Source organism: Pelobates fuscus, chromosome 2 (genome assembly GCF_036172605.1).
Source record: "Pelobates fuscus isolate aPelFus1 chromosome 2, aPelFus1.pri, whole genome shotgun sequence".
NCBI classification, from domain to species: domain Eukaryota; kingdom Metazoa; phylum Chordata; class Amphibia; order Anura; family Pelobatidae; genus Pelobates; species Pelobates fuscus.
The window spans coordinates 16840613-16857022 of record NC_086318.1 but is presented as its reverse complement, the minus strand read 5'-3'; the positions used below and the strand labels follow the sequence as shown (position 1 = coordinate 16857022).

The window sequence follows — 16410 nt, the reverse complement described above, 5'->3', positions numbered from 1 at the left end:
AGATTGGCGGCTAAGTGCCGCTGGAGGACCGACCTGGAACCGCGAGGTTTTCATGCCGAAAATAGCTCCAGGGCATTCGCGGCAAAGTCCCCTTGAAGTCTATTCGTGGTTTAAGTCAATGCGAACAAGATGCCCGCCACCGCGTGTTCCAATGTCGAATGGCGGCCACGTCGACTGTTCGGGAGTTCGAAGAACCATTGTCTAAAGTCCCAATGGCCACAAATAGGGTCTCTCAGCCAAAACAAATTAAAACGGGCCATAGTCACAGAGCAAAAGGTTGGCAAATATTCCTCTCAAAAAAGCAGTGGCGAGGTCACTTTCGCCACAACTCTATTCAGCAAGCTGATCGCTCATGTGAGTAAACATGATTTTCTTGCATTTTTAGTAGAAAATCCATCTCTGAAAGTACAGCGAGCATGAGTTTTGCTTTTGTCGACGGTGATTTTTGCACAAACCCCTTCTCCCATTGTAGGGAATATGACAAAAAGAACAGATGCACTTGAAATTTGCAAAGAGACTTTGAAAAGCCGCATTCTAACAAAAAGGAATCCAAAACGGAACGAAAGCAATGTTTCTGCCCGGTTTCAAACCGGGGACCTTTCGCGCGTTAGGCGAACGTGATAACCACTACACTACAGAAACTACAGCTGTGCAAGTCCCTGTTGAGACCGGAGTAGCATGTGCCATGTGCAAGCACTGAATGCAAGACAGAAAATGCTGTCTTGCATTCGGTACTTGCACACGGCGCATGCTGATTTAATGAGTGCAATTCAGCTTTTTCTCAGACAACATTAGCTTCAGGTTTTTGGAAACCACTTTATTCAGCTAACAGATCGCTTACGTCTTGCCGAGTATACGTGATTTTTGGATTCATAGTCAAGCAGGTGCATTTCCAATTCAGAAGACTTCTAACGTCAGCAGATTTAGCAAAAATTAAATAATGTTTCTGCCAGGTTTCGAACCTGGGACCTTTCGCGTGTGAGGCGAACGTGATAACCACTACACTACAGAAACTGCCACAATGCTGACTTTGCGCAGGAAAATTGGGGGAATGTGCTGCATACCCATCGTATGTAAAAAGTCCCCAGATTCAAATGCCTATTTCCTTCAACCTACATAGAAGAGGAAAACAGTCTGTTGATGTGAAATTGTATTCTTGGCAAAAGTTTGATCTGTCCAGTCAATCATTTCCAAATCTACACACATACAGTAAACAATAGTAAACAATCCCTCCCCTCTGCCTGTGATATAATTAAGGCAGTTAATGCATTAACTTAATTACCCCCAGGCAGAAAAAAATTAAAAACACACATTTTTCTAAAGTACCATAAGTGGCCCAAAACACAACATATCCCCATAAATGTTACATCACCCGACAGCTCTGATCTGGGTGAGCGACATATCCGAAAGTCACCCGGATCAGATCAGGGGTTCAGAAATTTCATAGAAGTCATAATTTTGCCCAGGCGAACCCGGGATTTCATGCCCAAAACAGTTCCATAGATTGGCGGCTAAGTGCCGCTGGAGGACCGACCTGGAACAGCGAGGTTTTCATGCCGAAAATAGCTCCAGGGCATTCACGGCAAAGTCCCCTTGAAGTCTATTTGTGGTTTAAGTCAATGCGAACAAGATGGCCGCCACCGCGTGTTCCAATGTCGAATGGCGGCCACGTCGACTGTTCGGGAGTTCGAAGAACCATTGTCTAAAGTCCCAATGGCCACAAATAGGGTCTCTCAGCCAAAACAAATTAAAAGGGGCCATAGTCACAGAGCAAAAGGTTGGCAAATATTCCTCTCCAAAAACCAGTGGCGAGGTCACTTTCGCCACAACTCTATTCAGCAAGCTGATCGCTCATGTGAGTAAACATGATTTTCTTGCATTTTTAGTAGAAAATCCATCTCTGAAAGTACAGCGAGCATGAGTTTTGCTTTTGTCGACGGTGATTTTTGCACAAAACCCTTCTCTCATTGTAGGGAATATGACAAAAAGAACAGATGCACTTGAAATTTGCAAAGAGACTTCGAAAAGCCGCATTCTAACAAAAAGGAATCCAAAACGGAACGAAAGCAATGTTTCTGCCCGGTTTCGATCCGGGGACCTTTCGCGTGTTAGGCGAACGTGATAACCACTACACTACAGAAACTACAGCGGTGCACAATCCTGTCGAGACCGGAGTAGCATGCGCCATGTGCAAGCACTGAATGCAAGACAGAAAATGCTGTCTTGCATTCGGTACTTGCACATGGCGCATGCTGATTTAATGAGTGCAATTCAGCTTTTTCTCAGACAACATTAGCTTCAGGTTTTTGGAAACCACTTTATTCAGCTAACAGATCGCTTACGTCTTGCCGAGTATACGTGATTTTTGGATTCATAGTCAAGCAGGTGCATTTAAAATTCAGAAGACTTCTAACGTCAGCAGATTTAGCAAAAATTAAATAATGTTTCTGCCAGGTTTCGAACATGATAAACACTACATTACAGAAACTACCACAATACTGACTTTGCGCAGGAAAATTGGGGGAATGTGTTTGCTGCATACCCATCGTATTTAAAAAGTCCCCAGATTCAAATGCCTATTTCCTTCAACATACATAGAAGAAGAAAACAGTCTGTTGATGTGAAATTGTATTCTTGGCAAAAGTTTGATCTGTCCAGTCAATCATTTCCAAACCTACACACATACAGTAAACAATCCCTCCCCTCTGCCTGTGATATAATTAAGGCAGTTAATGCATTAACTTAATTATCCCCAGGCAGAAAAAAATAAAAACCGCACATTTTTCTAAAGTACCATAAGTGGCCCAAAACACAACATATCCCCATAAATGTTACATCATCCGACAGCTCTGATCTGGGTGAGCGACATATCCGAAAATCACCCGGATCAGATCAGGGGTTCAGAAATTTCATAGAAGTCATAATTTTGCCCAGGCGAACCCGGGATTTCATGCCCAAAACAGTTCCATAGATTGGCGGCTAAGTGCCGCTGGAGGACCGACCTGGAATCGCGAGGTTTTCATGCCGAAAATAGCTCCAGGGCATTCGCGGCAAAGTCCCCTTGAAGTCTATTCGTAGTTTAAGTCAATGCGAACAAGATGGCCGCCACCGCCTGTTCCAATGTCGAATGGCGGCCACGTCGACTGTTCGGGAGTTCGAAGAACCATTCTCTAAAGTCCCAATGGCCACAAATAGGGTCTCTCAGCCAAAACAAATTAAAAAGGGCCATAGTCACAGAGCAAAAGGTTGGCAAATATTCCTCTCCAAAAACCAGTGGCGAGGTCACTTTCGCCACAACTCTATTCAGCAAGCTGATCGCTCATGTGAGTAAACATGATTTTCTTGCATTTTTAGTAGAAAATCCATCTCTGAAAGTACAGCGAGCATGAGTTTTGCTTTTGTTGACGGTGATTTTTGCACAAAACCCTTCTCCCATTGTAGGGAATATGACAAAAAGAACAGATGCACTTGAAATTTGCAAAGAGACTTCGAAAAGCCGCATTCTAACAAAAAGGAATCCAAAACGGAACGAAAGCAATGTTTCTGCCCGGTTTCGAACCGGGGACCTTTCGCGTGTTAAGCGAACGTGATAACCACTACACTACAGAAACTACAGCTGTGCACGTCCCTGTTGAGACCGGAGTAGCATGTGCCATGTGCAAGCACTGAATGCAAGACAGAAAATGCTGTCTTGCATTCGGTACTTGCACATGGCGCATGCTGATTTAATGAGTGCAATTCAGCTTTTTCTCAGACAACATTAGCTTCAGGTTTTTGGAAACCACTTTATTCAGCTAACAGATCGCTTACGTCTTGCCGAGTATACGTGATTTTTGGATTCATAGTCAAGCAGGTGCATTTCCAATTCAGAAGACTTCTAACGTCGGCAGATTTAGCAAAAATTAAATAATGTTTCTGCCAGGTTTCGAACCTGGGACCTTTCGCGTGCGAGGCAAACGTGATAACCACTACACTACAGAAACTGCCACAATGCTGACTTTGCGCAGGGAAATTGGGGGAATGTGTTTGCTGCATACCCATCGTATTTAAAAAGTCCCCAGATTCAAATGCCTATTTCCTTCAACATACATAGAAGAAGAAAACAGTCTGTTGATGTGAAATTGTATTCTTGGCAAAAGTTTGATCTGTCCAGTCAATCATTTCCAAACCTACACACATACAGTAAACAATCCCTCCCCTCTGCCTGTGATATAATTAAGGCAGTTAATGCATTAACTTAATTATCCCCAGGCAGAAAAAAATAAAAAACGCACATTTTTCTAAAGTACCATAATTGGCCCAAAACACAACATATCCCCATAAATGTTACAACACCCGACAGCTCTGATCTGGGTGAGCGACATATCCGAAAATCACCCAGATCAGATCAGGGGTTCAGAAATTTCATAGAAGTCATAATTTTGCCCAGGCGAACCCGGGATTTCATGCCCAAAACAGTTCCATAGATTGGCGGCTAAGTGCCGCTGGAGGACCGACCTGGAACCCCGAGGTTTTCATGCCGAAAATAGCTCCAGGGCATTCGCGGCAAAGTCCCCTTGAAGTCTATTCGTGGTTTAAGTCAATGCGAACAAGATGCCCGCCACCGCGTGTTCCAATGTCGAATGGCGGCCACGTCGACTGTTCGGGAGTTCGAAGAACCATTGTCTAAAGTCCCAATGGCCACAAATAGGGTCTCTCAGCCAAAACAAATTAAAACGGGCCATAGTCACAGAGCAAAAGGTTGGCAAATATTCCTCTCAAAAAAGCAGTGGCGAGGTCACTTTCGCCACAACTCTATTCAGCAAGCTGATCGCTCATGTGAGTAAACATGATTTTCTTGCATTTTTAGTAGAAAATCCATCTCTGAAAGTACAGCGAGCATGAGTTTTGCTTTTGTCGACGGTGATTTTTGCACAAAACCCTTCTCCCATTGTAGGGAATATGACAAAAAGAACAGATGCACTTGAAATTTGCAAAGAGACTTTGAAAAGCCGCATTCTAACAAAAAGGAATCCAAAACGGAACGAAAGCAATGTTTCTGCCCGGTTTCGAACCGGGCACCTTTCGCGCGTTAGGCGAACGTGATAACCACTACACTACAGAAACTACAGCTGTGCAAGTCCCTGTTGAGACCGGAGTAGCATGTGCCATGTGCAAGCACTGAATGCAAGACAGAAAATGCTGTCTTGCATTCGGTACTTGCACACGGCGCATGCTGATTTAATGAGTGCAATTCAGCTTTTTCTCAGACAACATTAGCTTCAGGTTTTTGGAAACCACTTTATTCAGCTAACAGATCGCTTACGTCTTGCCGAGTATACGTGATTTTTGGATTCATAGTCAAGCAGGTGCATTTCCAATTCAGAAGACTTCTAACGTCAGCAGATTTAGCAAAAATTAAATAATGTTTCTGCCAGGTTTCGAACCTGGGACCTTTCGCGTGTGAGGCGAACGTGATAACCACTACACTACAGAAACTGCCACAATGCTGACTTTGCGCAGGAAAATTGGGGGAATGTGCTGCATACCCATCGTATTTAAAAAGTCCCCAGATTCAAATGCCTATTTCCTTCAACCTACATAGAAGAGGAAAACAGTCTGTTGATGTGAAATTGTATTCTTGGCAAAAGTTTGATCTGTCCAGTCAATCATTTCCAAACCTACACACATACAGTAAACAATCCCTCCCCTCTGCCTGTGATATAATTAAGGCAGTTAATGCATTAACTTAATTATCCCCAGGCAGAAAAAAATAAAAAATGCACATTTTTCTAAAGTACCATAAGTGGGCCAAAACACAACATATCCACATAAATGTTACATCACCCGACAGTTCTGATCTGGGTGAGCGACATATCCGAAAATCACCCAGATCAGATCAGGGGTTCAGAAATTTCAAAGAAGTCATAATTTTGCCCAGGCGAACCCGGGATTTCATGCCCAAAACAGTTCCATAGATTGGCGGCTAAGTGCCGCTGGAGGACCGACCGGGAACCACGAGGTTTTCATGCCGAAAATAGCTCCAGGGCATTCGCGGCAAAGTCCCCTTGAAGTCTATTCATGGTTTAAGTCAATGCGAACAAGATGGCCGCCACCGCGTGTTCCAATGTCGAATGGCGGCCACGTCGACTGTTCGGGAGTTCGAAGAACCATTGTCTAAAGTCCCAATGGCCACAAATAGGGTCTCTCAGCCAAAACAAATTAAAAGGGGCCATAGTCACAGAGCAAAAGGTTGGCAAATATTCCTCTCCAAAAACCAGTGGCGAGGTCACTTTCGCCACAACTCTTTTCAGCAAGCTGATCGCTCATGTGAGTAAACATGATTTTCTTGCATTTTTAGTAGAAATCCATCTCTGAAAGTACAGCGAGCATGAGTTTTGCTTTTGTCAACGGTGATTTTTGCACAAAACCCTTCTCTCATTGTAGGGAATATGACAAAAGAACAGATGCACTTGAAATTTGCAAAGAGACTTCGAAAAGCCGCATTCTAACAAAAAGGAATCCAAAACGGAACGAAAGCAATGTTTCTGCCCGGTTTCAGCTAACAGATCGCTTACGTCTTGCCGAGTATACGTGATTTTTGGATTCATAGTCAAGCAGGTGCATTTCCAATTCAGAAGACTTCTAACGTCAGCAGATTTAGCAAAAATTAAATAATTTTTCTGCCAGGTTTCAAACCTGGGACCTTTCACGTGTGAGGCGAACGTGATAACCACTACACTACAGAAACTGCCACCATGCTGACTTTGCGCAGGAAAATTGGGGGAATGTGTTTGCTGCATACCCATCGTATTTAAAAAGTCCCCAGATTCAAATGCCTATTTCCTTCAACATACATAGAAGAAGAAAACAGTCTGTTGATGTGAAATTGTATTCTTGGCAAAAGTTTGATCTGTCCAGTCAATCATTTCCAAACCTACACACATACAGCAAACAATCCCTCCCCTCTGCCTGTGATATAATTAAGGCAGTTAATGCATTAACTTAATTATCCCCAGGCAGAAAAAAATAAAAAACGCACATTTTTCTAAAGTACCATAAGTGGCCCAAAACACAACATATCCCCATAAATATTACATCACCCGACAGCTCTGATCTGGGTGAGCGACATATCCGAAAATCACCCAGATCAGATCAGGGGTTCAGAAATTTCATAGAAGTCATAATTTTGCCCAGGCGAACCCGGGATTTCATGCCCAAAACAGTTCCATAGATTGGCGGCTAAGTGCCGCTGGAGGACTGACCTAGAACCGCGAGGTTTTCATGCCGAAAATAGCTCCAGGGCATTCGCGGCAAAGTCCCCTTGAAGTCTATTCGTGGTTTAAGTCAATGCGAACAAGATGGCCGCCACCGCGTGTTCCAATGTCGAATGGCGGCCACGTCGACTGTTCGGGAGTTCGAAGAACCATTGTCTAAAGTCCCAATGGCCACAAATAGGGTCTCTCAGCCAAAACAAATTAAAAGGGGCCATAGTCACAGAGCAAAAGGTTGGCAAATATTCCTCTCAAAAAAGCAGTGGCGAGGTCACTATCGCCACAACTCTATTCAGCAAGCTGATCGCTCATGTGAGTAAACATGATTTTCTTGCATTTTTAGTAGAAAATCCATCTCTGAAAGTACAGCGAGCATGAGTTTTGCTTTTGTCGACGGTGATTTTTGCACAAAACCCTTCTCCCATTGTAGGGAATATGACAAAAAGAACAGATGCACTTGAAATTTGCAAAGAGACTTCGAAAAGACGCATTCTAACAAAAAGGAATCCAAAACGGAACAAAAGCAATGTTTCTGCCCGGTTTCGAACCAGGGACCTTTCGCGTGTTAGGCGAACGTGATAACCACTACACTACAGAAACTACAGCTGTGCAAGCACTGAATGCAAGACAGAAAATGCTGTCTTGCATTCGGTACTTGCACATGGCGCATGCTGATTTAATGAGTGCAATTCAGCTTTTTCTCAGACAACATTAGCTTCAGGTTTTTGGAAACCACTTCATTCAGCTAACAGATCGCTTACGTCTTGCCGAGTATACGTGATTTTTGGATTCATAGTCAAGCAGTGCATTTCCAATTCAGAAGACTTCTAACGTCGGCAGATTTAGCAAAAATTAAATAATGTTTCTGCCAGGTTTCGAACCTGGGACCTTACGCGTGTGAGGCGAACGTGATAACCACTACACTACAGAAACTGCCACAATGCTGACTTTGCGCAGGAAAATTGGGGGAATGTGTTTGCTGCATACCCATCGTATTTAAAAAGTCCCCAGATTCAAATGCCTATTTCCTTCAACATACATAGAAGAAGAAAACAGTCTGTTGATGTGAAATTGTATTCTTGGCAAAAGTTTGATCTGTCCAGTCAATCATTTCCAAACCTACACACATACAGTAAACAATCACTCCCCTCTGCCTGTGATATAATTAAGGCAGTTAATGCATTAACTTAATTATCCCCAGGCAGAAAAAAATAAAAAACGCACATTTTTCTAAAGTACCATAAGTGGCCCAAAACACAACATATCCACATAAATGTTACATCACCCGACAGTTCTGATCTGGGTGAGCGACATATCCGAAAATCACCCAGATCAGATCAGGGGTTCAGAAATTTCATAGAAGTCATAATTTTGCCCAGGCGAACCCGGGATTTCATGCCCAAAACAGTTCCATAGATTGGCGGCTAAGTGCCGCTGGAGGACCGACCGGGAACCACGAGGTTTTCATGCCGAAAATAGCTCCAGGGCATTCGCGGCAAAGTCCCCTTGAAGTCTATTCGTGGTTTAAGTCAATGCGAACAAGATGGCCGCAACCGCGTGTTCCAATGTCGAATGGCGGCCACGTCGACTGTTCGGGAGTTCGAAGAACCATTGTCTAAAGTCCCAATGGCCACAAATAGGGTCTCTCAGCCAAAACAAATTAAAAGGGGCCATAGTCACAGAGCAAAAGGTTGGCAAATATTCCTCTCAAAAAAGCAGTGGCGAGGTCACTTTCGCCACATCTCTCTTCAGCAAGCTGATCGCTCATGTGAGTAAACATGATTTTCTTGCATTTTTAGTAGAAAATCCATCTCTGAAAGTACAGCGAGCATGAGTTTTGCTTTTGTCGACGGTGATTTTTGCACAAAACCCTTCTCCCATTGTAGGGAATATGACAAAAAAAACAGATGCACTTGAAATTTGCAAAGAGACTTTGAAAAGCCGCATTCTAACAAAAAGGAATCCAAAACGGAACGAAAGCAATGTTTCTGCCCGGTTTCGAACCGGGGACCTTTCGCGTGTTAGGCGAACGTGATAACCACTACACTACAGAAACTACAGCTGTACACATCCCTGTTGAGACCGGAGTAGCATGCGCCATGTGCAAGCACTGAATGCAAGACAGAAAATGCTGTCTTGCATTCGGTACTTGCACATGGCGCATGCTGATTTAATGAGTGCAATTCAGCTTTTTCTCAGACAACATTAGCTTCAGGTTTTTGGAAACCACTTTATTCAGCTAACAGATCGCTTACGTCTTGCCGAGTATACGTGATTTTTGGATTCATAGTCAAGCAGGTGCATTTCCAATTCAGAAGACTTCTAACGTCAGCAGATTTAGCAATAATTAAATAATGTTTCTGCCAGGTTTCAAACCTGGGACCTTTCGCGTGTGAGGCGAACGTGACAACCACTACACTACAGAAACTGCCACAATGCCGACTTTGCGCAGGAAAATTGGGGGAATGTGCTGCATACCCATCGTATTTAAAAAGTCCCCAGATTCAAATGCCTATTTCCTTCAACATACATAGAAGAGGAAAACAGTCTGTTGATGTGAAATTGTATTCTTGGCAAAAGTTTGATCTGTCCAGTCAATCATTTCCAAACCTACACACATACAGTAAACAATCCCTCCCCTCTGCCTGTGATATAATTAAGGCAGTTAATGCATTAACTTAATTATCCCCAGGCAGAAAAAAATAGAAACCGCACATTTTTCTAAAGTACCATAAGTGGCCCAAAACACAACATATCCCCATAAATGTTACATCACCCGACAGCTCTGATCTGGTTGAGCGGCATATCCGAAAATCACCCAAATCAGATCAGGGGTTCAGAAATTTCATAGAAGTCATAATTTTGCCCAGGCGAACCCGGGATTTCATGCCCAAAACAGTTCCATAGATTGGCGGCTAAGTGCCGCTTGAGGACCGACCGGGAGAAACAAGGTTTTCATGCCGAAAATAGCTCCAGGGCATTCGCGGCAAAGTCCCCTTGAAGTCTATTCGTGGTTTAAGTCAATGCGAACAAGATGGCCGCCACCGCGTGTTCCAATGTCGAATGGCGGCCACGTCGACTGTTCGGGAGTTCGAAGAACCATTGTCTAAAGTCCCAATGGCCACAAATAGGGTCTCTCAGCCAAAACAAATTAAAAGGGGCCATAGTCACAGAGCAAAAGGTTGGCAAATATTCCTCTCCAAAAACCAGAGGCGAGGTCACTTTCGCCCCAACTCTATTCAGCAAGCTGATCGCTCATGTGAGTTAACATGATTTTCTTGCATTTTTAGTAGAAAATCCATCTCTGAAAGTACAGCGAGCATGAGTTTTGCTTTTGTCGACGGTGATTTTTGCACAAAACCCTTCTCCCATTGTAGGGAATATGACAAAAAGAACAGATGCACTTGAAATTTGCAAAGAGACTTCGAAAAGCCGCATTCTAACAAAAAGGAATCCAAAACGGAACAAAAGCAATGTTTCTGCCCGGTTTCGAACCAGGGACCTTTCGCGTGTTAGGCGAACGTGATAACCACTACACTACAGAAACTACAGCTGTGCACATCCCTGTTGAGACCGGCGCAGCATGCGCCATGTGCAAGCACTGAATGCAAGACAGAAAATGCTGTCTTGCGTACTTGCACATGGCGCATGCTGATTTAATGAGTGCAATTCAGCTTTTTCTCAGACAACATTAGCTTCAGGTTTTTGGAAACCATTTTATTCAGCTAACAGATCGCTTACGTCTTGCCGAGTATACGTGATTTTTGGATTCATAGTCAAGCAGTGCATTTCCAATTCAGAAGACTTCTAACGTCGGCAGATTTAGCAAAAATTAAATAATGTGTCTGCCAGGTTTCGAACCTGGGACCTTTCGCGTGTGAGGCGATCGTGATAACCACTACACTACAGAAACTGCCACAATGCTGACTTTGCGCAGGAAGATTGGGGGAATGTGTTTGCTGCATACCCATCGTATTTAAAAAGTCCCCAGATTCAAATGCCTATTTCCTTCAACATACATAGAAGAAGAAAACAGTCTGTTGATGTGAAATTGTATTCTTGGCAAAAGTTTGATCTGTCCAGTCAATCATTTCCAAACCTACACACATACAGCAAACAATCCCTCCCCTCTGCCTGTGATATAATTAAGGCAGTTAATGCATTAACTTAATTATCCCCAGGCAGAAAAAAATAAAAAAACGCACATTTTTCTAAAGTACCATAAGTGGCCCAAAACACAACATATCCACATAAATGTTACATCACCCAACAGTTCTGATCTGGGTGAGCGACATATCCGAAAATCACCCAGATCAGATCAGGGGTTCAGAAATTTCATAGAAGTCATAATTTTGCCCAGGCGAACCCGGGATTTCATGCCCAAAACAGTTCCATAGATTGGCGGCTAAGTGCCGCTGGAGGACCGACCGGGAACCACGAGGTTTTCATGCCGAAAATAGCTCCAGGGCATTCGCGGCAAAGTCTTCTTGAAGTCTATTCGTGGTTTAAGTCAATGCGAACAAGATTGCCGCCACCGCGTGTTCCAATGTCGAATGGCGGCCACGTCGACTGTTCGGGAGTTCGAAGAACCATTGTCTAAAGTCCCAATGACCACAAATAGGGTCTCTCAGCCAAAACAAATTAAAAGGGGCCATAGTCACAGAGCAAAAGGTTGGCAAATATTCCTCTCCAAAAACCAGTGGCGAGGTCACTTTCGCCACAACTCTATTCAGCAAGCTGATCGCTCATGTGAGTAAACATGATTTTCTTGCATTTTTAGTAGAAAATCCATCTCTGAAAGTACAGCGAGCATGAGTTTTGCTTTTGTCGACGGTGATTTTTGCACAAAACCCTTCTCCCATTGTAGGGAATATGACAAAAAGAACAGATGCACTTGAAATTTGCAAAGAGACTTCGAAAAGCCGCATTCTAACAAAAAGGAATCCAAAACAGAACAAAAGCAATGTTTCTGCCCGGGGACCTTTCGCGTGTTAGGCGAACGTGATAACCACTACACTTCAGAAACTACAGCTGTGCACATCCCTGTTGAGACCAGAGTAGCATGCGCCATGTGCAAGCACTGAATGCAAGACAGAAAATGCTGTCTTGCATTCGGTACTTGCACATGGCGAATGCTGATTTAATGAGTGCAATTCAGCTTTTTCTCAGACAACATTAGCTTCAGGTTTTTGGAAACCACTTTATTCAGCTAACAGATCGCTTACGTCTTGCCGAGTATACGTGATTTTTGGATTCATAGTCAAGCAGGTGCATTTCCAATTCAGAAGACTTCTAACGTCGGCCGATTTAGCAAATATTAAATAATGTTTCTGCCAGGTTTCGAACCTGGGACCTTTCGCGTGTGAGGCGAACGTGATAACCACTACACTACAGAAACTGCCACAATGCCAACCTTGTGCAGGAAAATTGGGGGAATGTGTTTGCTGCATATCCATCGTATTTAAAAAGTCCCCAGATTCAAATGCCTATTTCCTTCAACATACATAGATGAAGAAAACAATCTGTTGATGTGAAATTGTATTCTTGGCAAAAGTTTGATCTGTCCAGTCAATCATTTCCAAACCTACACACATACAGCAAACAATCCCTCCCCTCTGCCTGTGATATAATTAAGGCAGTTAATGCATTAACTTAATTATCCCCAGGCAGAAAAAAAATAAAAAACGCGCATTTTTCTAAAGTACCATAAGTGGCCCAAAACACAACATGTCCCCATAAATGTTACATCACCCGACAGCTCTGATCTGGGTGAGCGACATATCCGAAAATCACCCAGATCAGATCAGGGGTTCAGAAATTTCATAGAAGTCATAATTTTGCCCAGGCGAACCCGGGATTTCATGCCCAAAACAGTTCCATAGATTGGCGGCTAAGTGCCGCTGGAGGACCGACCTGGAACCGCGAGGTTTTCATGCCGAAAATAGCTCCAGGGCATTCGCGGCAAAGTCCCCTTGAAGTCTATTCGTGGTTTAAGTCAATGCGAACAAGATGTCCGCCACCGCGTGTTCCAATGTCGAATGGCGGCCACGTCGACTGTTCGGGAGTTCGAAGAACCATTGTCTAAAGTCCCAATGGCCACAAATAGGGTCTCTCAGCCAAAACAAATTAAAAGGGGCCATAGTCACAGAGCAAAAGGTTTGCAAATATTCCTCTCCAAAAACCAGTGGCGAGGTCACTTTCGCCACAACTCTATTCAGCAAGCTGATCGCTCATGTGAGTAAACATGATTTTCTTGCATTTTTAGTAGAAAATCCATCTCTGAAAGTACAGCGAGCATGAGTTTTGCTTTTGTCGACGGTGATTTTTGCACAAAACCCTTCTCCCATTGTAGGGAATATGACAAAAAGAACAGATGCACTTGAAATTTGCAAAGAGACTTCGAAAAGCCGCATTCTAACAAAAAGGAATCCAAAACGGAACAAAAGCAATGTTTCTGCCCGGTTTCGAACCGGGGACCTTTCGCGTGTTAGGCGAACGTGATAACCACTACACTACAGAAACTACAGCTGTGCAGATCTTTGTTGAGACCGGAGTAGCATGCGCCATGTGCAAGCACTGAATGCAAGACAGAAAATGCTGTCTTGCATTCGGTACTTGCACATGGCGCATGCTGATTTAATGAGTGCAATTCAGCTTTTTCTCAGACAACATTAGCTTCAGATTTTTGGAAACCACTTTATTCAGCTAACAGATCGCTTACGTCTTGCCGAGTATACGTGATTTTTGGATTCATAGTCAAGCAGGTGCATTTCCAATTCAGAAGACTTCTAACTTCAGCAGATTTAGCAAAAATTAAATAATGTTTCTGCCAGGTTTCGAACCTGGGACCTCTCGCGTGTGAGGTGAACGTGATAACCACTACACTACAGAAACTGCCATAATGCCGACTTTGCACAGGAAAATTGGGGGAATGTGTTTGCTGCATACCCATCGTATTTAAAAAGTCCCCAGATTCAAATGCTTATTTCCTTCAACATACATAGAAGAAGAAAACAGTCTGTTGATGTGAAATTGTATTCTTGGCAAAAGTTTGATCTGTCCAGTCAATCATTTCCAAACCTACACACATACAGCAAACAATCCCTCCCCTCTGCCTGTGATACAATTAAGGCAGTTAATGCATTAACTTAATTATCCCCAGGCAGAAAAATATAAAAAACGCACATTTTTCTAAAGTACCATAAGTGGCCCAAAACACAACATATCCCCATAAATGTTACATCACCCGACAGCTCTAATCTGGGTGAGCGACATATCCGAAAATCACCCAGATCAGATCAGGGGTTCAGAAATTTCATAGAAGTCATAATTTTGCCCAGGCGAACCCGGGATTTCATGCCCAAAACAGTTCCATAGATTGGCGGCTAAGTTCCGCTGGAGGACCGACCTGGAACCGCGAGGTTTTCATGCCGAAAATAACTCCAGGGCATTCGCGGAAAAGTCCCCTTGAAGTCTATTCGTGGTTTAAGTCAATGCGAACAAGATGGCCGCCACCGCGTGTTCCAATGTCGAATGGCGGCCACGTCGACTGTTCGGGAGTTCGAAGAACCATTGTCTAAAGTCCCAATGGCCACAAATAGGGTCTCTCAGCCAAAACAAATTAAAAGGGGCCATAGTCACAGAGAAAAAGGTTGGCAAATATTCCTCTCCAAAAACCAGTGGCGAGGTCACTTTCGCCACAACTCTATTCAGCAAGCTGATCGCTCATGTGAGTAAACATAATTTTATAACATGACAGGAGGCTTCGTATTTGCTTAAGACTTTCTTTACTTAAGCTTCACAGCAGCACTTTTTTACTTAGTAACAAGGTAACCAATCAGAAAAAAGATAACATGGTATAAAAGTCCCTCCCTGTGACGTCACTTCCTCTTTCTTTGCTGCTTCACACCAGTACAGGTCAGAGTGCCACTGTCTCCTACTTTTCTGTGGATTCTGTGGTTTATTCTTTATTCCTTATTTTTTACCTATCTGTTTCTGTCATAATTTCACTTTAAATATGGTTTCTTATTCCTAGGTGTTGTTTCCTACCCTATCTTATTTTTCCCTAAGTTTCTTTTAACTTAGTTCTTATTACCACCTTATTTTTCTTTCCTCATTCTACAGTTCCATTTCTGTTGTGTATCTGTTAATAATTTTTAAAATTTACCATTTTAACGGTCCGGGTTGCGGTCGGCATATTTTGCCCCGTTTTCCCGGGCTTTCTGGGCCGTGGAGAACGCCTCCAGCGGCCCCGAGCGCGCACGGCGGCCATCTTGGATCTCGCGCACCTCTGCGAGATCCAAACGGCCGCTTCTCTTCCTTGTGCGCATGAGCACGATCGCGGCGGCCATTTTCTTGGAGCCGTGATCGGAGCCCAAACAGCCGCACGGCGGCCATTTTAACTGCACTTCGGCAGTATATTAATTTCTAACAAAGAAATATATATATTTTTTACACTGCTATTTTTCAGATAATAATAATAATATTACCTCTGAGTAGGTTTGATTTCACTCCCCTTGGAAATATCTCACTCTGTAATTTCAATTTGATGAGTTACTGGCTTATACTACTACCCCTGGTGGTGAATGGGAAGTACTACTTGGAACCAAATATTTATATTTCGAATTCATATTAAACAACTCAATACCGTTGTTGGGATTACCCCATTACCATTCAGCCTGAGTTTCATTACATTAATACTGAGTTATTTTGAGGGTAAATGCCTAAATATATTTATGATTGCTGTTATGATATACAGCCCATGATTGGCCCGCTTTGTCTGTGCCACTATACCTCTATACGGGTTTGAAATATTACTCCCGGAGGTTATTAAGACTGGGTGACCCCCAGCTACAGCTTGCACTGTTCTAAAACATTTTAATAAAGTTTTGTGTTATTTCGGACGGCCTCAATACATTCTAATGCTGGCCTATTCTGCCCCATAGGTATCATCACTATTGCTATGGAGGCTTCAATCCAAGACCAAAACTTACAAGCTGTTATAAATGCGGCTGTTGCCGCTTCACTGGAAAAGGCCCTGGCTCGGGTGCTGCCCATTGAGCCTAAAGATTCTAAAACTTCTGAGCCCCCGCCTTCTGAGGAAGAGGCGGATGATTCAGATTCCACAAGAAGGAACCCTTCCAAACCCAATAAAAGA

General features: G+C 43.4%; 14 non-coding genes across 14 annotated transcripts; all 14 read right to left on the bottom strand.

Annotated features, from left to right (window-relative positions):
* Positions 1-569: 569 nt before the first annotated feature.
* On the bottom strand, positions 570-642 carry TRNAV-AAC (transfer RNA valine (anticodon AAC)). Its single transcript has one exon. It is a non-coding gene; the product is annotated as a tRNA-Val (tRNA).
* A 299-nt stretch (positions 643-941) lies between these two features.
* TRNAV-CAC (transfer RNA valine (anticodon CAC)) lies at positions 942-1014 on the bottom strand. Its single transcript has one exon. It is a non-coding gene; the product is annotated as a tRNA-Val (tRNA).
* A 1056-nt stretch (positions 1015-2070) lies between these two features.
* Positions 2071-2143, bottom strand: TRNAV-AAC (transfer RNA valine (anticodon AAC)). The gene has a single exon. It is a non-coding gene; the product is annotated as a tRNA-Val (tRNA).
* A 1395-nt stretch (positions 2144-3538) lies between these two features.
* Positions 3539-3611, bottom strand: TRNAV-AAC (transfer RNA valine (anticodon AAC)). Its single transcript has one exon. It is a non-coding gene; the product is annotated as a tRNA-Val (tRNA).
* Positions 3612-3910: 299 nt separating this feature from the next.
* Positions 3911-3983, bottom strand: TRNAA-CGC (transfer RNA alanine (anticodon CGC)). The gene has a single exon. It is a non-coding gene; the product is annotated as a tRNA-Ala (tRNA).
* A 1050-nt stretch (positions 3984-5033) lies between these two features.
* On the bottom strand, positions 5034-5106 carry TRNAV-AAC (transfer RNA valine (anticodon AAC)). The gene has a single exon. It is a non-coding gene; the product is annotated as a tRNA-Val (tRNA).
* Positions 5107-5405: 299 nt separating this feature from the next.
* TRNAV-CAC (transfer RNA valine (anticodon CAC)) lies at positions 5406-5478 on the bottom strand. The gene has a single exon. It is a non-coding gene; the product is annotated as a tRNA-Val (tRNA).
* A 2302-nt stretch (positions 5479-7780) lies between these two features.
* TRNAV-AAC (transfer RNA valine (anticodon AAC)) lies at positions 7781-7853 on the bottom strand. Its single transcript has one exon. It is a non-coding gene; the product is annotated as a tRNA-Val (tRNA).
* Positions 7854-8113: 260 nt separating this feature from the next.
* TRNAV-CAC (transfer RNA valine (anticodon CAC)) lies at positions 8114-8186 on the bottom strand. Its single transcript has one exon. It is a non-coding gene; the product is annotated as a tRNA-Val (tRNA).
* A 1050-nt stretch (positions 8187-9236) lies between these two features.
* Positions 9237-9309, bottom strand: TRNAV-AAC (transfer RNA valine (anticodon AAC)). The gene has a single exon. It is a non-coding gene; the product is annotated as a tRNA-Val (tRNA).
* A 1418-nt stretch (positions 9310-10727) lies between these two features.
* Positions 10728-10800, bottom strand: TRNAV-AAC (transfer RNA valine (anticodon AAC)). Its single transcript has one exon. It is a non-coding gene; the product is annotated as a tRNA-Val (tRNA).
* Positions 10801-12578: 1778 nt separating this feature from the next.
* Positions 12579-12651, bottom strand: TRNAV-CAC (transfer RNA valine (anticodon CAC)). Its single transcript has one exon. It is a non-coding gene; the product is annotated as a tRNA-Val (tRNA).
* A 1051-nt stretch (positions 12652-13702) lies between these two features.
* Positions 13703-13775, bottom strand: TRNAV-AAC (transfer RNA valine (anticodon AAC)). The gene has a single exon. It is a non-coding gene; the product is annotated as a tRNA-Val (tRNA).
* Positions 13776-14074: 299 nt separating this feature from the next.
* On the bottom strand, positions 14075-14147 carry TRNAV-CAC (transfer RNA valine (anticodon CAC)). Its single transcript has one exon. It is a non-coding gene; the product is annotated as a tRNA-Val (tRNA).
* Between the last annotated feature and the right edge of the window lie 2263 nt (positions 14148-16410).